The 19,691-nt window shown below is 35.2% G+C and overlaps 1 long non-coding RNA gene across 3 annotated transcripts; it reads left to right on the top strand.

Annotated features, from left to right (window-relative positions):
• The first annotated feature begins 607 nt into the window (after window positions 1-607).
• Window positions 608-3,065, top strand: LOC139897748 (uncharacterized). Of its 3 annotated transcripts, none has more exons than XR_011776772.1 (3): window positions 608-1,322; window positions 1,544-2,066; window positions 2,771-3,065. It is a non-coding gene; the product is annotated as an uncharacterized lncRNA (long non-coding RNA). The 3 variants fall into 3 exon arrangements; XR_011776770.1 differs by having other exon boundaries at window positions 1,402-2,066; XR_011776771.1 differs by having other exon boundaries at window positions 619-1,322; window positions 1,964-2,066; window positions 2,771-3,053.
• The last annotated feature ends 16,626 nt before the right edge of the window (window positions 3,066-19,691 follow it).

The raw sequence follows: 19,691 nt of genomic DNA, 5'->3' as shown, positions 1-19,691 counted from the left end.
GATCATATTCTTCTTCTCCCATTTTAAACTCTCATAAGTACCTTAAACCAGGTTCATAAATATCAACCCTATTTATTTCTCGAATCACATTCACCTTTTCAAAATGAACTTCTTTAGAAACTTCAGCTTCAGCAGGAACTTTACCCTTGACAAGTTTAAAAAACTTAACAACATTGCGTTCTATTTTTTGAATGGACGCTTGATGATTATTTTGCACTTGGGAAAGTTGAGCCTTTATGTTATCATTAGCTTCATTTTGATTTTTGATGAAAGTTAAGATGCTTTCTTCAAGATTAGACTTCTTGTCTGTTTGAACATTAGAAGAATTTAGAATGAATGGTGCTCTAACAGGAAAGAAACCGGGTGGGTTTTTATTATTATTAGGATAAGGTGTATTATCCTACTATATATCCATAGAAGGGTCTGAATGTCGTTTTGGGTTTTAAATGGATTGTCGGTTTATCTAAAGGGTGATGATTCGTACACCACCAATTTTTAGCCGTACACCACCAAACATGTTTTACATTGTTGTACAGTACAACATCATAATGCATGTTTAGTGGTGTACGGCTAAAAACTGGTGGTGTACGGATCACTCCCCTTATCTAAATGGTTAGTGGCTTCTAATAGACCACGTGTCTTCTATACTGTTGGTGTTGGAGATCTGGAGAGATATTTCTTCTAACACTTCAACTTTGTTCCTCTCACATCAGAATCCCCAACTAATCTACCCAACGCTCTTTTACACCATATCGACTCTTCACCTTCGCCATCACCATTCGCAACATCACCACCATTGACATCTTTCCCACCATCATCACCGCCACCGTTTCGACCATCACCACCGCCACCGACGATTTGGGTTCTATAGCATCAATTTCGTGGATGTGGGTTTAATTGCATTCCAGATCAACTACGGACCCAAGTTTATAATTGATTTACTTAGGGTTTAAATCGACGTTAAGTTTTTTTATTCTTTATTTTTAGTGTTTTTTTGCTCCGTTGTATGTTGATGTTACTTGATTTTTTTCTTTTTCTGATTAAGTGCTTTTTTCGTGATTACGGAATTGTTATCAGCTTTACCTTCACTATCGTTTACATCTTCGTGCGTTGTTGTGTTTTTTTTTTTCCAGATTTTCTGTTGAAATCACATCCGATTTAAGATTTTGTGTCGAATTCGTATTCCGTACATGTGTTTTTAGCTGGTGGTAATAGTCGTTTATTTTATTATTGAATGTTTCTATTTTCCTTCTTCTTTACGGGTTTTTATTCAGTTTATTGCAGGAGTGCTCATCTGTTGTAGGTGTGTTAGTTTGCTGAAGGTAAAATTATTGATTGATTTTTTTCTTACTTTATATTGTGTCTGTCATGTTTTTGTATGAATTTTCTATGTTGTTGCAGGTATGTTTCCGATATTCGTGTTTTAAATTGTTAATTTGTTGCGGCATAGTAGTGTTAAGTAATAAAATACCTTCTATTAAGAGAAATAGAAGAGGTAGTAATAGTGATGCACTGATGATACATGTGTTGAACCATCCGGTAGTGTTAATTTGGGTTCGATTTCATCGGGTGTCTCTCCTACGCCATTAGCGAGTAGGTACCTTCATGACTTCATTTTGTTATTAAAGACTCAAAAGTTATGTTACTTTTAAAGGAAAAAAGAAGAGTACCACTGTGTGAACCCGACTACTATTGTGATGGAATTTTGATATCAATAACTATTTTATGTACTAAGAGATCGACATTCTTTAGCTTAATGGACTAGCCAACATTTGTTTGACAAAAATTGTGTTCTTGCAGTTCTCTAGATTTTGTTTCATTTGTGATTTTTAAATCTACGTGTATGTATTTATGAATATACGGTGAAATTGACACAATACTTGAAATGCTTTATCTGGTAAGGCATATTTGCTTTGTTATTGCATTACTATTGATTGATTTTTAAAATTAGTTACAATTGTAGGTGACCGGTCTATGTTCTGGCTCGACAACCTATCATTGACCGACTTCGTTAGAAACTATCATTGATCGACTTCTGGACCTTTGGAATTTCATAGCTTTTCAAGGTATATAAGCACTGCATGTTTATTCATCTAATGGAATATTAATAGTTATTTAAAGTTGTCTGTTGTATAATATGGCTACAATATTTGTTTGTTAATAGTATATAATATATAAATTTACTCGATGTCACTTGTGTTGTTTCATACTATAGATGTTATACTACTAATTGAATGTTTGATGTTTAAAACTTTAAATTTTCTTTATACAAGTGGAGGAGTTTAAAGGTGATGGTTTATTGTTGTTGAGGAATCATAGCATTGTTGATACCTAAGTTCCCTTTTTCCTGTTTATTCAGTATTAACCATTCTATTAGCATCATAATCTAGGTTTGTGAATTTATTGCTCCCTTCCAAATATTATGAGTATTTTTTTTTTGTATGCTATATTTGTTTCTGTTGTTACCTGGATTATGTTTTATGTTTTATATTTTGGTTGCTATATATTATGGAGTGCGTTGTGTGTAATATTGTAATATGTGTTTAAGTTTTAATAAATTGCCTATTTTAATATGCCCATAGGTTTTGCATTGGGTTTCATATGAAACACGTGTAATATGTGTCAATTTTGATGTTTAGGTATAATTGATACCATATTATTTGCAATATATACATGGAGCTTTTTTGTTGTTATTTTTTAAGGTTCTCAAATGTATTTATTCATGTTCTTTTATGTAGTGAAATAACCAACTAAGGTCTTCTCTTTATAGGATAGGTGCCAAAGCATGATGCTCCAGAGTTTAGATAGTTAAGGTTAGGAGCTTCAATGTTGTCGATGGCCTGAAGAAAACCCGTATTTTGTGAATGAATCGCACAACAATTGGCATGGTATATGATGTCTACTAACAGTCCTTTTGTACGCAAACTATGATGTTGGATTATGTAGAAAAACAATCCTTTTGTATGCTACTCAAAACAAACGCTAAAGCCTGTAAATATAATGGGTGATGATATATACACAACTAATTTTTACAAATACACAACCAAACATGCTTTACAGTGTTGTACAGTTAACACTGTAAAACATGTTTGGTTGTGTATTTGTAAAAATTGGTTGTGTATATATCACTACCCAAATATAATCCAGGCATCCAATAAAGCTCATAAATGCTGCAGGCCCGCAGCGAAGCGCGGTGGACCTAATTGTAGTTATAATAATTACGGTAGTTTGGGTTTCCTTGAAATTGATTCACGTAAGAGACGTTTTCAACTTGCTCCATAGTAAGACTAGCAACACAATCTTTAGTAGCATGGGGACCTTGGCATCTTTCACAACCTACCTTAATCATATGCATTTCTTTAGTAAGCTTTTCAATTTACCTTCCCAGATTACCTAATTGCACATTCATAGCCTTAACCATATATTCAGAATCATAACTAACAGATTTTACTGAACGAGAAATGTCTAAGTCTTGATGCCATTCATGGGAATGGGCAGCTAACTTATTAATCAATGTTTCAGCTTCTTTGGCAGTTTTACTTATAATGTTTCCTCCAGCAGATGTATCAATCTCTCTTCTTGTAGCAATATCACAACCTTTATAGAAAGTAGTTAACTTTTTAAGCTTATCCAAACCATGTTGTGGACAACTTCTAAGCATTTGACCAAATCGTACCCAAGCAGAATAAAGAGACTCGTTAGTTTTCTGACGAAAATTAGCAATTTCAGTTTGAAGGGTGACAGTTTTTGATGCGGGAAAGAATCGAGTAAGAAATTTTTCAATCATCGTATCCCAACTAGTAATATCTCCTTCAGGTAACGAGTTTAACCATTCCTTAGCTTCATCTTTTAATGACATTACTTTCCACAATATTAATGTTAAACAGATTACAAATATCTTTAAAATTCTGAATGTGAGCATTAGCATCTTCTTTTTCAGTACCCCTAAATTGGTTATCCTTAAGCAAATGAAATATAGGACATTTAATATCAAAATTTTCTTTTATAACAGGCTGAGTAATAGCATGACCTAATCCTTCCCGACCCGCTTTCATTAACGCTTTCATTGAATTTTCAGTAGTCATTTCAATTTCTGAACCAAAAAGAGATCCCAAATTAGAATCAGGACTAGACGTTGGACTAGATAATGAATCATCATTAGAAGTAGTTCCTTCATTGAAATTTAATTTCTTAACAATATTTGAATCCTTAGAAGGTTTAAACAATATTTGAATCCTTAGAAGGTTTAAATAATATACATTATAAACGATTCACAATAGTTGATTACATTGCGAGGTATTTGACCTCTATATGATACATTTTACAAACATTGCATTCGTTTTTAAAAGACAAACTTTCTTTACATTGAAAATTGACAGGCATGCATACCATTTCATAATATCCACTATCCAACTATAAATTGATTTAATAATAATCTTTGATGAACTCAATGACTCGAATGCAACGTTCTTCGAAATATGCTATGAAAGACTCCAAGTAATATCTTTAAAATGAGCAAATGCACAGCGGAAGATTTCTTTAACACCTGAGAATAAACATGCTTTAAAGTGTCAACCAAAAGGTTGGTGAGTTCATTAGTTTATCATAATCATTTATTTCCATCATTTTAATAGACCACAAGAATTTCATTTCCAGTTCTCATAAATATACGTCCCATGCATAGAGACAAAAATAATCATTCATATGGTGAACACCTGGTAACCGACATTAACTAGATACATATAAGAATATCCCCTATCATTCCGGGATCCTCCTTCGGACATGATATAAATTTCGAAGTACTAAAGCATCCGGTACTTTGGATGGGGTTTGTTAGGCCCAATAGATCTATCTTTAGGATTCGCGTCAATTAGGGTGTCTGTTCCCTAATTCTTAGATTACCAGACTTAATAAAAAGGGGCATATTCGATTTCGATAATTCAACCATATAATGTAGTTTCGATTACTTGTGTCTATTTCGTAAAACATTTATAAAAATTGCGCATGTATTCTCAGCCCAAAAATATAAAGGGTAAAAAGGCAAATGAAACTCACCATACTGTATTTCGTAGTAAAAATACATATAACGTCATTGAACAAGTGCAAGGTTGGCCTCGGATTCACGAACCTAAATTAATTATATATATTTATGTGTTGGTCAATATTTGTCTAACAAATTAGGTCAAGTCATAGTGTACCACAATCCTAATGCTCGAGACTAATATGCAAAAGTCAACAAAAGTAAATTTGACTCAAAATAATTTCTAAAAATCTATACATAATTAATATATAGTTTAAATATCGTCGTTTTATATTTTAAATATTTTTAAAAGATTTATTAGAGTAAATAATATAATTTATTTATTAATAAATAAAATTTTATATTATATTTATATAATAAAATATACTTTTATATATATTAAGTAATAAAATTTATAGGGTTCATTTAATATTATAAAGATAATATGATAGGTATTATTAAAGTAAGTTATTACACGTAGTAAAATATGTTTGTATCAAATATTTATTTGATAAAATAATATCTATAATGATAGTAAGTAAAAGTTGTATTATTTTGTAATAATAATTATTATTATAAAAATATCAATATTTATAATTACTAAGATGACATTATGATAAACGATAATTCTAATTATGATAACTTTAATATTTACGATAATTTTTAATATTATCTTTAAAATAATAATTCTATTTAAAATAATAATAATAATGATATTTTATAGTAACAATGAAATTTCTATTAAAATGATAATTTTTGTTAAAATGATAGTTTTAATACTAACGATAATTTTAATAATAATAGTAATGATAAAAATAATAAGAACGATAATTTTATCTAAATCAATATCTTATAATATTTTAATTTCATCATGATACTCTTACCCATTATTTTCTAATCGTTTCGTTTAATAGCTTTTAATCGTCTTTTATATCGTGTTCATAATAATGATAATAATAGTAATCAAAATAATTAGGTGTTACAAATATTTGTTTTAATTAACTAATATTAATAATGATAGTTACTATAACATTATTAATGATAATACTAATAATTATCTTAATGATAATATAGTAATAATAATAATAACAATAACAATAACCATTTTTAAATAATGATATATATATTAATAATGATAATAATAATAATAATACTAATAATAATAATAATAATAATAATAATAATAATAATAATAATAATAATAATAATAATAATTGGATAATAATAATAATACTAATTATAACTTTAACGATAATAATGATAGTAATAGTAAAAAAAATAACAATTTTTAATGATAAATCCCTTTTATTGATAAAGATAATAATAATGATAATAATAAGATAAAACTAGAACGACGATAAAAACGACGATAATAATAATCAATTTTAATAAAAATATCGAAAATTCAATTGATTATAACTTCTAATCCGTTCATCGAAACCATTCGATATCTAAAGAAAAAGTTCTTAATTTTTCGCTAGCTTTCCAAGGACATGCATATCTTATACCTTATCTCAACCGCAAGTGTAACTAATTCAATATTCAACCTAACCTATCTAAGGGCAATATCAAAAGTACAAACATGCATAATCCTAAATACTCGAGCACTAGTCGGGGATACACTATTAGTATGTAAAAGTTAAATTATGAGTACTCACGTATCAATATTGCAGGAAAGGTACGTAGACGCAACGAAAATGATAAACACTATATTGACCTCACGAGCATACCCATGAACCATACTCAATCACCTTCATAGCTATAACCCATAATTTCCTTAATCCTATCCTACTCGAAAAACAATTTCGAAATCACTCGGACAGCACTCCGTCGTAATATTTTATGTATACTAATAATATCTTGAAATAATACGGAGTAAATATATATGTAAATCGATTGAGAGAGTTTAGAGAAAAATATTTTCAAGTTTCTATGAAATAATGAAACCTATTGAATTCTATTTATAATAGATTTTTGAATTATTAAAGTGAATTATTAAAGTATGAATTATTAAAGTGAATTATTAAAGTATGAATTATTAAAGTGAATTATTAAAGTATGAATTATTAAAGTGAATTATTAAAGTTAAAGTAAAGTAAAAATAAAGTAAAGGTAAAGTTTAAGTATAGTAAAAGTATAAAACTATGTACGTATAATACGCGTATAAATATATATAATATTAATTTAAATCGATATATATATTTAATAAAATAAAATATAAATATCGTTATCTTTATCATACTGGTTAAGTAATGAGTTGTCAAAAGTGGTTCTAGATATTTATAAAAGTTATATACGTTTTAATAATAAAGTTCTTTTTAAACTGAAAACGTTTTTGTACGTTTGAAACTAAATCAAATAAATATAATAATTTTGTTTTCCAAAACCAAATATATTTTTAAGAATCATTTTTTTTAAAGGTTAAAATAATGGAAATCGTTATATCATAAAATGTTTTAGAAAAGTAGAATCATATATATTCATAATAGGTTTCAAGTTTTTAAATTACAGTTTGTTGGTGAAGCATGGGATAAAGTTCAAAGGTTAAATAAACGTATGAAATCATATCATAATGTATCTGATAAATCAATCATTTGATATTATCTTCTAATTCCATCGATAAACATATTGAAACAAATACGTTCATGTAAAGTATTATACGTTTAATACTTTATTAATATTCTCAAGTTATAATATATATATATATACATATATATACATATTTATTTATATATAACGGTTCGTGAATCGTCAGAATTTGGTCGAGGTTATAATGAATGTATGAACATAATTTAAAATTCTTGAGATTTAACTTAACAAACTTTGCTTATCGTGTCGGAATAATATAAAGATAAAGTTTAAATTTGGTTGGAAATTTCCGGGTTGTCACAGTACCTACCCGTTAAAGAAATTTCGTCCCGAAATTTGAGTGGAAAGGTCGTGAATGATAATAAGTATGTTTTCATGATGCATACAGGCTGAAAATTAGAGTTTTATCATCAGCGAATAATTTGGATAAACAATCCATTTATATGAAGAGTACGAATGAAGCTAAAATAGAAGAGTGAAATGAGTAAGTGTAGATTCATCTTATCATTTGACGTAGATATGATTGATTTCCAGATTTCAAGGGATTTGAAGAAAATCTTTGTAATAAGATTTGATTCTGTAACATCCCGCCTTTTTCCATTTATTTTTCCGTTATACTAATATAAAGTCCGTTATATGTTTATAACATCTCCCGTTGATACGCGTTTTAAATTATCTCGTTTAGGTAATTCCCGCACCCGAACGAAAGTTGAGGGACTAAACTTGACAAGGGATCAAACCCTTGACTAGGTCAAAGGGTCAAACCCCTTTCACCCATTCATTACCATCTCCCTCTCTCTCTCTCTCTTTCTCTCTAGCAAGAACACACCCAATTTCCTTTCTCATTCATTCATCATCTAAATCCGGATTAGGGAGCTAGCAACCAAATAAATTACATATTCGTGATCCTCTCTTCATCCTCTTCATTTTGGTACCAACTTCATCTCATTTGGGTAACTTTCTAAAATCACTAGATTTTGTGTTCTTGATGTTTTTAACTTATAAAAGTGTTAATTAGTGTCTATGGCTCAAGTCTAACATGAATATATGATTTATATGCTCGATCTCGTTGTTTTAGTGTAACTAGCATGAACTTGAATTTTGGTGTGTTGTTCTTGAATTTTGGATGATCATATGTTGTTAGATGTTGAAAGTTGATGTTTTAATTGTGTTACTAGCATCACTAGCTTCAATTTGATGTGTAGGTTGCCTTAGAAAACTTCATGAACTTGATTATTGATTTTTGGTGGAATTGAGTTAGGGTTTGAAGAACTTGAAGTGATTATTTGATGCGTTGATTGCCATGAATTGTTGTTAGTAAGTTGTTAGTTATATTGTATGCTCCATTACCTACAAAATGGCATGTCACATGTATGCATTGAATGCCCAAATCATTAAATGTGCATTGGTGAGTTTGAAGCATTAATGTGGGCATTGAATTATCACTTGGTTGGAAAACTCGGTTGTTACAAATGAGGTTTTTGATTGTTAAATTGTGTTTAGTTGCATTCTATGTCAAAAGAGCTTTCCAACGATATAAGGTGCGAGTCCTAAGTGTTTGTGGTTTGCGTTTTATGCTTATTTGAAGTTTGGATCAAGTTGGACAAGTGAAACAGACCAGGCACCAGCACCCGCCTATTGTCGCGGCGCGACAGAAGGGTGCCGCGGCGCAGCATAAGCCGTGCCCAGCTTCTGTCTCCGGTGTCCATTTTATGGAAAATGTTTGGCATACTACGGACCTCCGATTCACATGAAACTTGTTCTAACATGCTCATATATGATTAAAAACCTCAGAAAAATAGTTCGGGACCCGACCCGAACGTGTTGACTTTCGTTGACTTTGACCGACCAAAGTTTGACTTTTTGTCAAACTTAACCAAATGATTTTGCAACCTTCCTAACTTGTTTATATACTTGTATCTTGCATGAAACTTGACAATTTGATTCCACATGCTAAATAATCGAGTCGTAACGAGCCATAGGACTAATTGAACATCTTTGACCTATCGTGTTTACCGTTATTGATACAAACCTATTGTTTAGGTCAAGACTAGCATTGTTCTTTGCACACGTTTACTTGTCGAAGTACTTTACCACTCGTGCATTCAAGGTGAGATCATAGTCCCACTTTTACTCTTTTTGAACTTACATTTGGGATGAGAAAACATAAACATTTCTTTACTAAGTGAACACAAGTACAGGAAAACAAACATTCTACATACGAGTTTAGAACAAAATCCTCAATTCGATTATCATTAGTTACACTTGCCGGGTGTAAGCGAGAACTTATGTTGTATGGATCCATATGGGTTTGACAAACCCTCATTCAAACGGTTCGCTACCGTTTACGAATGAAATATATTTTCGAGAAACAGTGTATGTTCTAGCACTAAGTGATGGGGTTCAATGGAAGGAAACGTTAAGCATTGATAATTGGGTGCTCGTGAAACAAACTTTTGGAATGTATTACTATTATTTCATTGATGCAAATCTTGTGGTTCACTTGTACTTACTTACTTAAACCTATGATTTCACCAACGTTTTCGTTGACAGATTTCTATGTTTTTCTCAGGTCCTTGAACGATACATGATACATGCTTCCGCTCATTATTTGATACTTGCATTGGATGTCGAGTATATATGCATACATGGAGCGTCTTTTGGATACTTTTAAATTGTGTCGCATAAGTTTCATTTGTATTTAAAACTTTGTATCGTAACTTGTGGTGGAACTATTCTAGTAAACTTGAACAACCTTTACATTTGAAATAAATGCGACATATCTTTTGGTCAAACGTTGTTTTAAAGACTTATGACCACGTAACGGGACCTAAGTAGACGGCGCCGTCAATGACGATTTGGTCGGGTCGCTACAGATGGTATCAGAGCGTTGGTTGTAGGGATTTAGAGTTCATTGGTGTCAACCTCGAGTCATAGGGTACATTGGTGAGTCTAGACTACAACCGGCATATAGACTTGAAGTAGGAATTACTTGACTACTTGTGCATTTATACTCGAACGCTTCTACTCATATCTACTCTTAGTTCATCTTAATCTCACGTTGTTTAATTTGATTGACACGCCACCTTGACTATATGAAATGATGTCGAATGCACATATGAATCAGGGTAATATAATTTCCGGGATTATATTACGGTGACTCATATGAACGTTCCGACATTATGACATAAAGAATTTAAGGCGAGTCGAGGAAAAACTTCTCTTTATCTTTATTCTATATCACGGTTAGTATTATTGAGAATACTAATCAATGATATTCTTGTGTCTTGAAGGAACAATGGCTCCTCGTCGTGTACGCCGCAATGAAACTCCCGAACAAGCTCTCGAACGGATGATAGCTACCGCCGTAGATGCGGCCATGGCCGGTCACTCATCCAACAACAATAATAATAACAACCACAACAACAACAACAACAACAACAATGGAGCCGGAAACTCAAACGAGGGATGCTCCTATAAAGCTTTCATGGGGTGCAAACCTCACACTTTTGACGGAGCCGGGGGACCGGTCGTGCTCACCCGATGGTTTGAGCAAACGGAAGCCGTCTTTAGCATAAGCGGTTGTCGGGACCAAGACAAGGTCAAATACTCCACTCACACCTTCGCCGGTGTCACTCTTACATGGTGGAATACTTATGTACAATCGGTGGGTACCGATGAAGCTCATGCCCTCTCTTGGGCCGATCTAAAGGAAAAGATGATTGTTGAATATTTTCCGCGCGAAGAAACTCGAAAGCTTGAGGAAGAACTAAGAGCTTTGAAAGCGGTCGGAAACGATCTTAAAGCTTATAATCAACGCTTCGCCGAACTATCCTTGATGTGTCCTAATCTTGTTAACCCCGAATCTCAAAGGATTGAGCTCTACATGCTCGGTCTTCCAAAAAGCATCAAACAAGGGGTGATGTCATCCAAACCCACTACTCATCAAGCCGCTATGAACATGGCTCGCCAACTAATCGAAACGGTTGACGAAATCGTAGTTCCGGCACCTAAGGCTGAGGATAAATCGGGCGGCAACAAAAGAAAGTGGGAACCCTCCCAATCAAGCAACAACAACTTTGCCAAGAAATCTTTCACTTCCGACGGCAAGAAGGGTTATGCCGGGAACCTACCTCTTTGCAACAAATGCAACAAACATCACTTTGGCGAATGTAGTAAGATAATTTGCCACCGGTGCCAAGGAGTTGGTCATAAGGCCAACGATTGTAAAAGTGCCACTCCCGTTGCTCGAAAGTGGCCCAATGCACCAAAGACGGGCACTTGTTACGAATGTGGTCAAACGGGTCATTATAGAAATGCATGCCCGAAAAGGAAAGATAACACCAATACGCGCGGCCGAGCTTTCAACATCAACACCGAGGAAGCCCGAGATGACACTGAACTAGTCACGGGTACGTTTCTTCTCAACAATTCTTATGTCTCTTGCTTATTCGATTCGGGTGCCAATAAATGCTTTGTATCCAAGACTTTGACTCGTTATTTTAGCACTCCACCTCTTCCATTAGATACCACTTATACCATTGAGGTGGCTAACGGGAAACTATTAAGTGCCAACACATATTACCGGGGGTGTACGTTAAACATTTTGGGTAAGGAATTTGAAATTGACTTGATACCCATGGAACTAGGAAGCTTTGATGTAATAATCGGTATGAATTGGTTAGTCAAAACGAAATCTCACATTCTTTGTGATCTTAACGCAATCCGAATTCCTATCGAGAATGGTGAACCTTTGATTGTCTACGGCGATAAGAGTTGCACCAGACTCAACCTCGTTTCGTGCCTTAAAGTTAGAAAACTGCTCCGTAAGGGTTGTTTTGCGATCCTTGCCCACGTTAAGAAAGTCGAGTCCGATGATAAGCATATCGATGATGTGCCAATTGTTAGTGACTATTCCGATGTATTTCCCGATGAATTGCCGGGTCTTCCGCCGCATCGACCGGTTGAATTCCAAATCGATCTTATTCCGGGAGCCGCACCCGTAGCACGTGCACCATATAGACTCGCTCCATCCGAAATGCAAGAATTGCAAAGTCAAATCCAAGAACTACTTGATCGTGGTTTTATCCAACCTAGCCATTCACCTTGGGGCGCTCCGATTTTGTTTGTTAAAAAGAAAGACGGATCCCTACGAATGTGCATTGATTATCGTGAACTAAATAAATTGACGGTTAAGAACCGATATCCTCTTCCTCGCATCGATGACCTCTTTGATCAACTACAAGGGTCTTGTGTATATTCGAAAATCGATCTCCGCTCGGGTTATCATCAATTGAGGGTTAAGGGGGAAGATGTCTCCAAAACCGCTTTCCGAACTCGTTATGGTAGTTATGAATTCCTTGTCATGCCATTTGGTCTCACTAACGCACCGGCGGTGTTCATGGATCTTATGAACCGCGTGTGCAAACCGTATCTCGATAAATTCGTTATTGTGTTCATCGATGACATATTGATTTATTCTAAAAATGAAGAAGAGCACGAACAACATCTCCGACTTGTGCTTGAACTTTTAAGACAAGAACAACTCTATGCCAAATTCTCCAAGTGTGAATTTTGGTTAAAGGAAGTTCAATTTCTTGGTCATGTTGTAAGTGACCAAGGTATTAAAGTCGATCCAACGAAAATCGAAGCCATTAGCAAATGGGAGACTCCTACTACTCCTACTCACATTCGTCAATTCTTGGGTCTCGCCGGATACTACCGTAGATTCATCAAGGATTTTTCTTTGGTTGCTCGTCCTCTAACCGCTTTAACTCACAAGGGAAAGAAATTCATTTGGGCGACCGAGCAAGAATCCGCGTTCCAAATCTTGAAGACAAAGCTTACCACCGCTCCTATCTTGTCACTTCCCGAAGGCAACGATGATTTTGTTGTGTATTGCGACGCCTCGAAACATGGTTTTGGGTGTGTATTGATGCAACGAACGAAAGTCATTGCTTATGCTTCTCGACAACTCAAAATTCATGAACGAAACTACACGACGCATGATCTCGAACTCGGAGCCGTCGTCTTTGCACTTAAAATGTGGAGACACTATCTTTATGGAACCAAGAGTACTATCTTTACCGACCACAAAAGTCTCCAACACATTTTCGATCAAAAGCAACTAAACATGAGACAACGAAGGTGGATTGAAACCTTAAACGATTACGATTGCGAGCTTCGTTACCATCCCGGGAAGGCAAATGTAGTAGCCGATGCCTTAAGTCGAAAAGAAAGAGCGGTGCCTCTCCGTGTCCGAGCTTTAAACATCACCATCCACACAAACCTTAATAGCCAAATTCGGGTAGCCCAAGATGAGGCTCTCAAGGATGAAAACATCTCTCTCGAACACTTGAACGTCCTCACCTCTCGATTCGAAGTTAAAGAAACCGGACTCCGATATTTCGCCGGAAGAATTTGGGTGCCTAGTTATGGGGATCTACGAAGCCTTATTTTAGATGAAGCCCATAAGTCACGATACTCGATTCACCCCGGTGCCAATAAGATGTACCACGATCTTAAACAACTATATTGGTGGCCGAACATCAAAAGGGACGTAGCTACTTATGTTTCCAAGTGTTTGACATGTTCCAAGGTCAAAGCCGAACACCAAAGACCGTCCGGACTACTTCGACAACCCGAGATCCCGCAATGGAAGTGGGAAAGGATAACGATGGATTTTATCACCAAGCTACCAAAAACGACGGGCGGTTATGATACCATTTGGGTTATTGTTGACCGTCTCACCAAATCCGCACACTTCCTTGCCATGAAAGAAACGGACAAAATGGAGAAACTTGCACAACTTTACATTAAGGAGATCGTAGCCCGACACGGTGTACCTTTATCGATTATCTCCGACCGAGATGGCCGTTTCGTTTCTAGATTTTGGCGTACATTGCAAGAAGCGTTGGGAACGCGTTTAGACATGAGCACCGCATATCATCCTCAAACCGATGGACAAAGTGAACGTACAATTCAAACCTTAGAGGACATGTTATGAGCTTGCGTGATTGATTTCGGAAAAGCTTGGGACAAGCACTTACCTCTCGCCGAGTTCTCTTACAACAATAGTTATCACGCGAGTATTAAAGCCGCACCTTTTGAAGCGCTATATGGCCGCAAATGTCGTTCACCTCTTTGTTGGGCCGAAGTAGGCGACGTACAAATCACCGGACCCGAACTCATTCACGAAACTACCGAGAAAATCGTTCAAATCCGAGATAGGCTTAGGACGGCCCGAAGTCGTCAAAAGAGCTATACCGACAAACGACGCAACGATCTTGAATTTCAAGTCGGTGACCGAGTAATGTTAAAAGTCGCACCTTGGAAGGGTGTAATCCGTTTTGGGAAACGCGGGAAGCTAAATCCGCGGTATATTGGTCCTTTCGAAATCTTGGAGCGTATTGGAACCGTTGCTTATCGTTTAGATCTTCCGCCTCAATTGAACTCCGTTCATCCCACCTTCCATGTATCTAACTTGAAAAAGTGTCTTGCCGAACCCGATATCGTCATCCCTCTCGAAGAACTTACTATTGATGACAAATTTCATTTTGTGGAGGAACCGGTTGAAATTGTGGACAACTCCGTCAAGACATTGAAACAAAGCCGAATTCCGATTGTTAAAGTCCGTTGGAACGCCAAAAGGGGACCCGAGTTTACTTGGGAAAGACAAGATAAAATGCAAAGGAAGTATCCTCATCTATTCGTGAATTCGGAAACGCAAGATCTCGAGGAAGAAACAACGACTACTACGCCTACTTAAATTTCGGGACGAAATTTCTTTTAAGGAGTAGGTAATGTAACATCCCGCCTTTTTCCATTTATTTTTCCGTTATACTAATATAAAGTCCGTTATATGTTTATAACATCTCCCGTTGATACGCGTTTTAAATTATCTCGTTTAGGTAATTCCCGCACCCGAACGAAAGTTGAGGGACTAAACTTGACAAGGGATCAAACCCTTGACTAGGTCAAAGGGTCAAACCCCTTTCACCCATTCATTACCATCTCCCTCTCTCTCTCTCTCTTTCTCTCTAGCAAGAACACACCCAATTTCCTTTCTCATTCATTCATCATCTAAATCCGGATTAGGGAGCTAGCAACCAAATAAATTACATATTCGTGATCCTCTCTTCATCCTCTTCATTTTGGTACCAACTTCATCTCATTTGGGTAACTTTCTAAAATCACTAGATTTTGTGTTCTTGATGTTTTTAACTTATAAAAGTGTTAATTAGTGTCTATGGCTCAAGTCTAACATGAATATATGATTTATATGCTCGATCTCGTTGTTTTAGTGTAACTAGCATGAACTTGAATTTTGGTGTGTTGTTCTTGAATTTTGGATGATCATATGTTGTTAGATGTTGAAAGTTGATGTTTTAATTGTGTTACTAGCATCACTAGCTTCAATTTGATGTGTAGGTTGCCTTAGAAAACTTCATGAACTTGATTATTGATTTTTGGTGGAATTGAGTTAGGGTTTGAAGAACTTGAAGTGATTATTTGATGCGTTGATTGCCATGAATTGTTGTTAGTAAGTTGTTAGTTATATTGTATGCTCCATTACCTACAAAATGGCATGTCACATGTATGCATTGAATGCCCAAATCATTAAATGTGCATTGGTGAGTTTGAAGCATTAATGTGGGCATTGAATTATCACTTGGTTGGAAAACTCGGTTGTTACAAATGAGGTTTTTGATTGTTAAATTGTGTTTAGTTGCATTCTATGTCAAAAGAGCTTTCCAACGATATAAGGTGCGAGTCCTAAGTGTTTGTGGTTTGCGTTTTATGCTTATTTGAAGTTTGGATCAAGTTGGACAAGTGAAACAGACCAGGCACCAGCACCCGCCTATTGTCGCGGCGCGACAGAAGGGTGCCGCGGCGCAGCATAAGCCGTGCCCAGCTTCTGTCTCCGGTGTCCATTTTATGGAAAATGTTTGGCATACTACGGACCTCCGATTCACATGAAACTTGTTCTAACATGCTCATATATGATTAAAAACCTCAGAAAAATAGTTCGGGACCCGACCCGAACGTGTTGACTTTCGTTGACTTTGACCGACCAAAGTTTGACTTTTTGTCAAACTTAACCAAATGATTTTGCAACCTTCCTAACTTGTTTATATACTTGTATCTTGCATGAAACTTGACAATTTGATTCCACATGCTAAATAATCGAGTCGTAACGAGCCATAGGACTAATTGAACATCTTTGACCTATCGTGTTTACCGTTATTGATACAAACCTATTGTTTAGGTCAAGACTAGCATTGTTCTTTGCACACGTTTACTTGTCGAAGTACTTTACCACTCGTGCATTCAAGGTGAGATCATAGTCCCACTTTTACTCTTTTTGAACTTACATTTGGGATGAGAAAACATAAACATTTCTTTACTAAGTGAACACAAGTACAGGAAAACAAACATTCTACATACGAGTTTAGAACAAAATCCTCAATTCGATTATCATTAGTTACACTTGCCGGGTGTAAGCGAGAACTTATGTTGTATGGATCCATATGGGTTTGACAAACCCTCATTCAAACGGTTCGCTACCGTTTACGAATGAAATATATTTTCGAGAAACAGTGTATGTTCTAGCACTAAGTGATGGGGTTCAATGGAAGGAAACGTTAAGCATTGATAATTGGGTGCTCGTGAAACAAACTTTTGGAATGTATTACTATTATTTCATTGATGCAAATCTTGTGGTTCACTTGTACTTACTTACTTAAACCTATGATTTCACCAACGTTTTCGTTGACAGATTTCTATGTTTTTCTCAGGTCCTTGAACGATACATGATACATGCTTCCGCTCATTATTTGATACTTGCATTGGATGTCGAGTATATATGCATACATGGAGCGTCTTTTGGATACTTTTAAATTGTGTCGCATAAGTTTCATTTGTATTTAAAACTTTGTATCGTAACTTGTGGTGGAACTATTCTAGTAAACTTGAACAACCTTTACATTTGAAATAAATGCGACATATCTTTTGGTCAAACGTTGTTTTAAAGACTTATGACCACGTAACGGGACCTAAGTAGACGGCGCCGTCAATGACGATTTGGTCGGGTCGCTACAGATTCTCCGGTAACAAAAGGAATTTGGATCCGCTTTAAATGCGATAGTCCATTTTAATTGTTCTGTCAGAGATTTTCTTATAAATTCACCTCCTTCGTTTTCTTACAACTCACACCTTCTGTTGATGAATTTTATGCAAGTCCCTAGACATCTACCCACGTCTATTGCAGGTACAACAGTTTACAGGCCACCATGATCGTTCGTTATTATCCTATCCGTGTTTGTATGTGGTTACAGCAACTGCAGGAACGAGATTTAGATGTTTGACTATGTTAGACTTAGTCAGACGTCCGAGTGAAGCCTCACTCGTACGGCTGATAGGCTCATACGCACGGTTGATACTGAGCTAAGTCACAATTACAACCTAAATGAGAAGACACGAGTGAGTGATCACCCGTACGGCTGATGAAGCCAACTCGTATGTGTGATGGATGAATCGTACGGGTGAGTCAACAGCAGGGGTATATAAAGTCTTATGTTCATCATTTTAGGTTAAGCCTCTCATTTATTACACACACTCAGATCTGGTGAGCTCCTCCGATTCTCTCTCAACCCAAATCACCCAGGTGGTGAATAATAGCTCTAGGTGTTGATCTAATCACACTTGATTTAGTTATGGTATGACTAAATTAATCCCAAAAAGCTTAACCTATTTACTAGAGGGTTTGATTCACTTATTCCGTCATTGTGTGACTTAAATCTGTTGATTTCTAAGTTCCTAGTCATGTTTCATCACCTTCTATTCTTTCCCCCTCAACTCATATTTTAAAGTGTTCATCAATATGCTCCATCCAGTTCTGATTCTCAATATACTTATAACTTTCATATCGGTCATTCTTCTTTTTCATTTACCGCCGGAAGAATCTATTTACTTCTACTATACTCTTGGGTTTATAGTGTTTCTAGTTCTCCCGTGTCTTTATATTGCTATATGCATCGATATATATGGTTTATAATTTTTGGTTTGTCGTTGGGCTTTATATCTTCCCTTATATTTCAAAGTCTATGTTTCTATCTTCTATAATCATTGTCATCCACAGTTAATGCTCTCTTTTATTTGCTGCAATTTATACCCCAATTTCTATTTCGGAGTTTTGTCCTTTCGTTTCTTCTTCTTACGATTAAGCACCGCTTGTAATGGTCCAGAATTCACAGATATGAATTTCGGAATGAACATTGTTAATGTTCTAGGAAGGAAATTGTGATGGCACGATCTTGACTTGTCAAATTACTAGAATACCTTGGAAAAGGCCGAATCATCAAGAAATATTTTCTTGATATTTTAGAGGTTAAATAGAATACAAGAGTCGTATAACATGGCACATGATGATGTTATGATCTGTGAATCATCACGTTCCATTTAAAAACTCAGCATGAATTACTGTAATATAATCACGTTGATCAAGTGTCATTATATTATACTAACTCATGCTTCAGTTTCCAACACTACTTCAAAAATATTCATATTTTAAACTCAAAGGTTTACAGAGTATAGGAACTAAACAGTTTCCTTTTTGATGTAATACAGATAGCGCAAAGAGATAAATGATTCCAGATAAGAATAGTTATGGAAATATCTTCAGAAATATGGAGGATATTTATAATGAAGATACGATGATATCTTAGAATTTCTAAGATCAGAGGATGATGAAGAATATTGTCTGTAAGGGTTTAGTGTCAGGAGCAAGGTATTCGTTAATGACTTCAGCAGACACTGAATCATTTGGATTCTTTGAAGGCAGGTTCAGTCTTTGTGATTTGTCCACAGCCTCCTTCATACTTTGCTCAATCCGTTTTCCAGTTCCAAAACTTCTCTATTTCTGAGCTTTGTTAATACACTAATCTTTATCATCAAACTTTTTACTGCTAAGGTCGTTTACAGTTTTTGTTGCTTCATCAGCATTTCGAGAACTAGTTCGCGGTTCAGAGTGTTTTTCAGAAACTTCACATTCGAAGTATGTAAGCCTTGGAAATAGACGTTA

This window comes from Rutidosis leptorrhynchoides, chromosome 3, assembly GCF_046630445.1.
Source record: "Rutidosis leptorrhynchoides isolate AG116_Rl617_1_P2 chromosome 3, CSIRO_AGI_Rlap_v1, whole genome shotgun sequence".
Classification (NCBI taxonomy): domain Eukaryota; kingdom Viridiplantae; phylum Streptophyta; class Magnoliopsida; order Asterales; family Asteraceae; genus Rutidosis; species Rutidosis leptorrhynchoides.
This window is presented reverse-complemented; position numbering and strand designations above follow the sequence as displayed.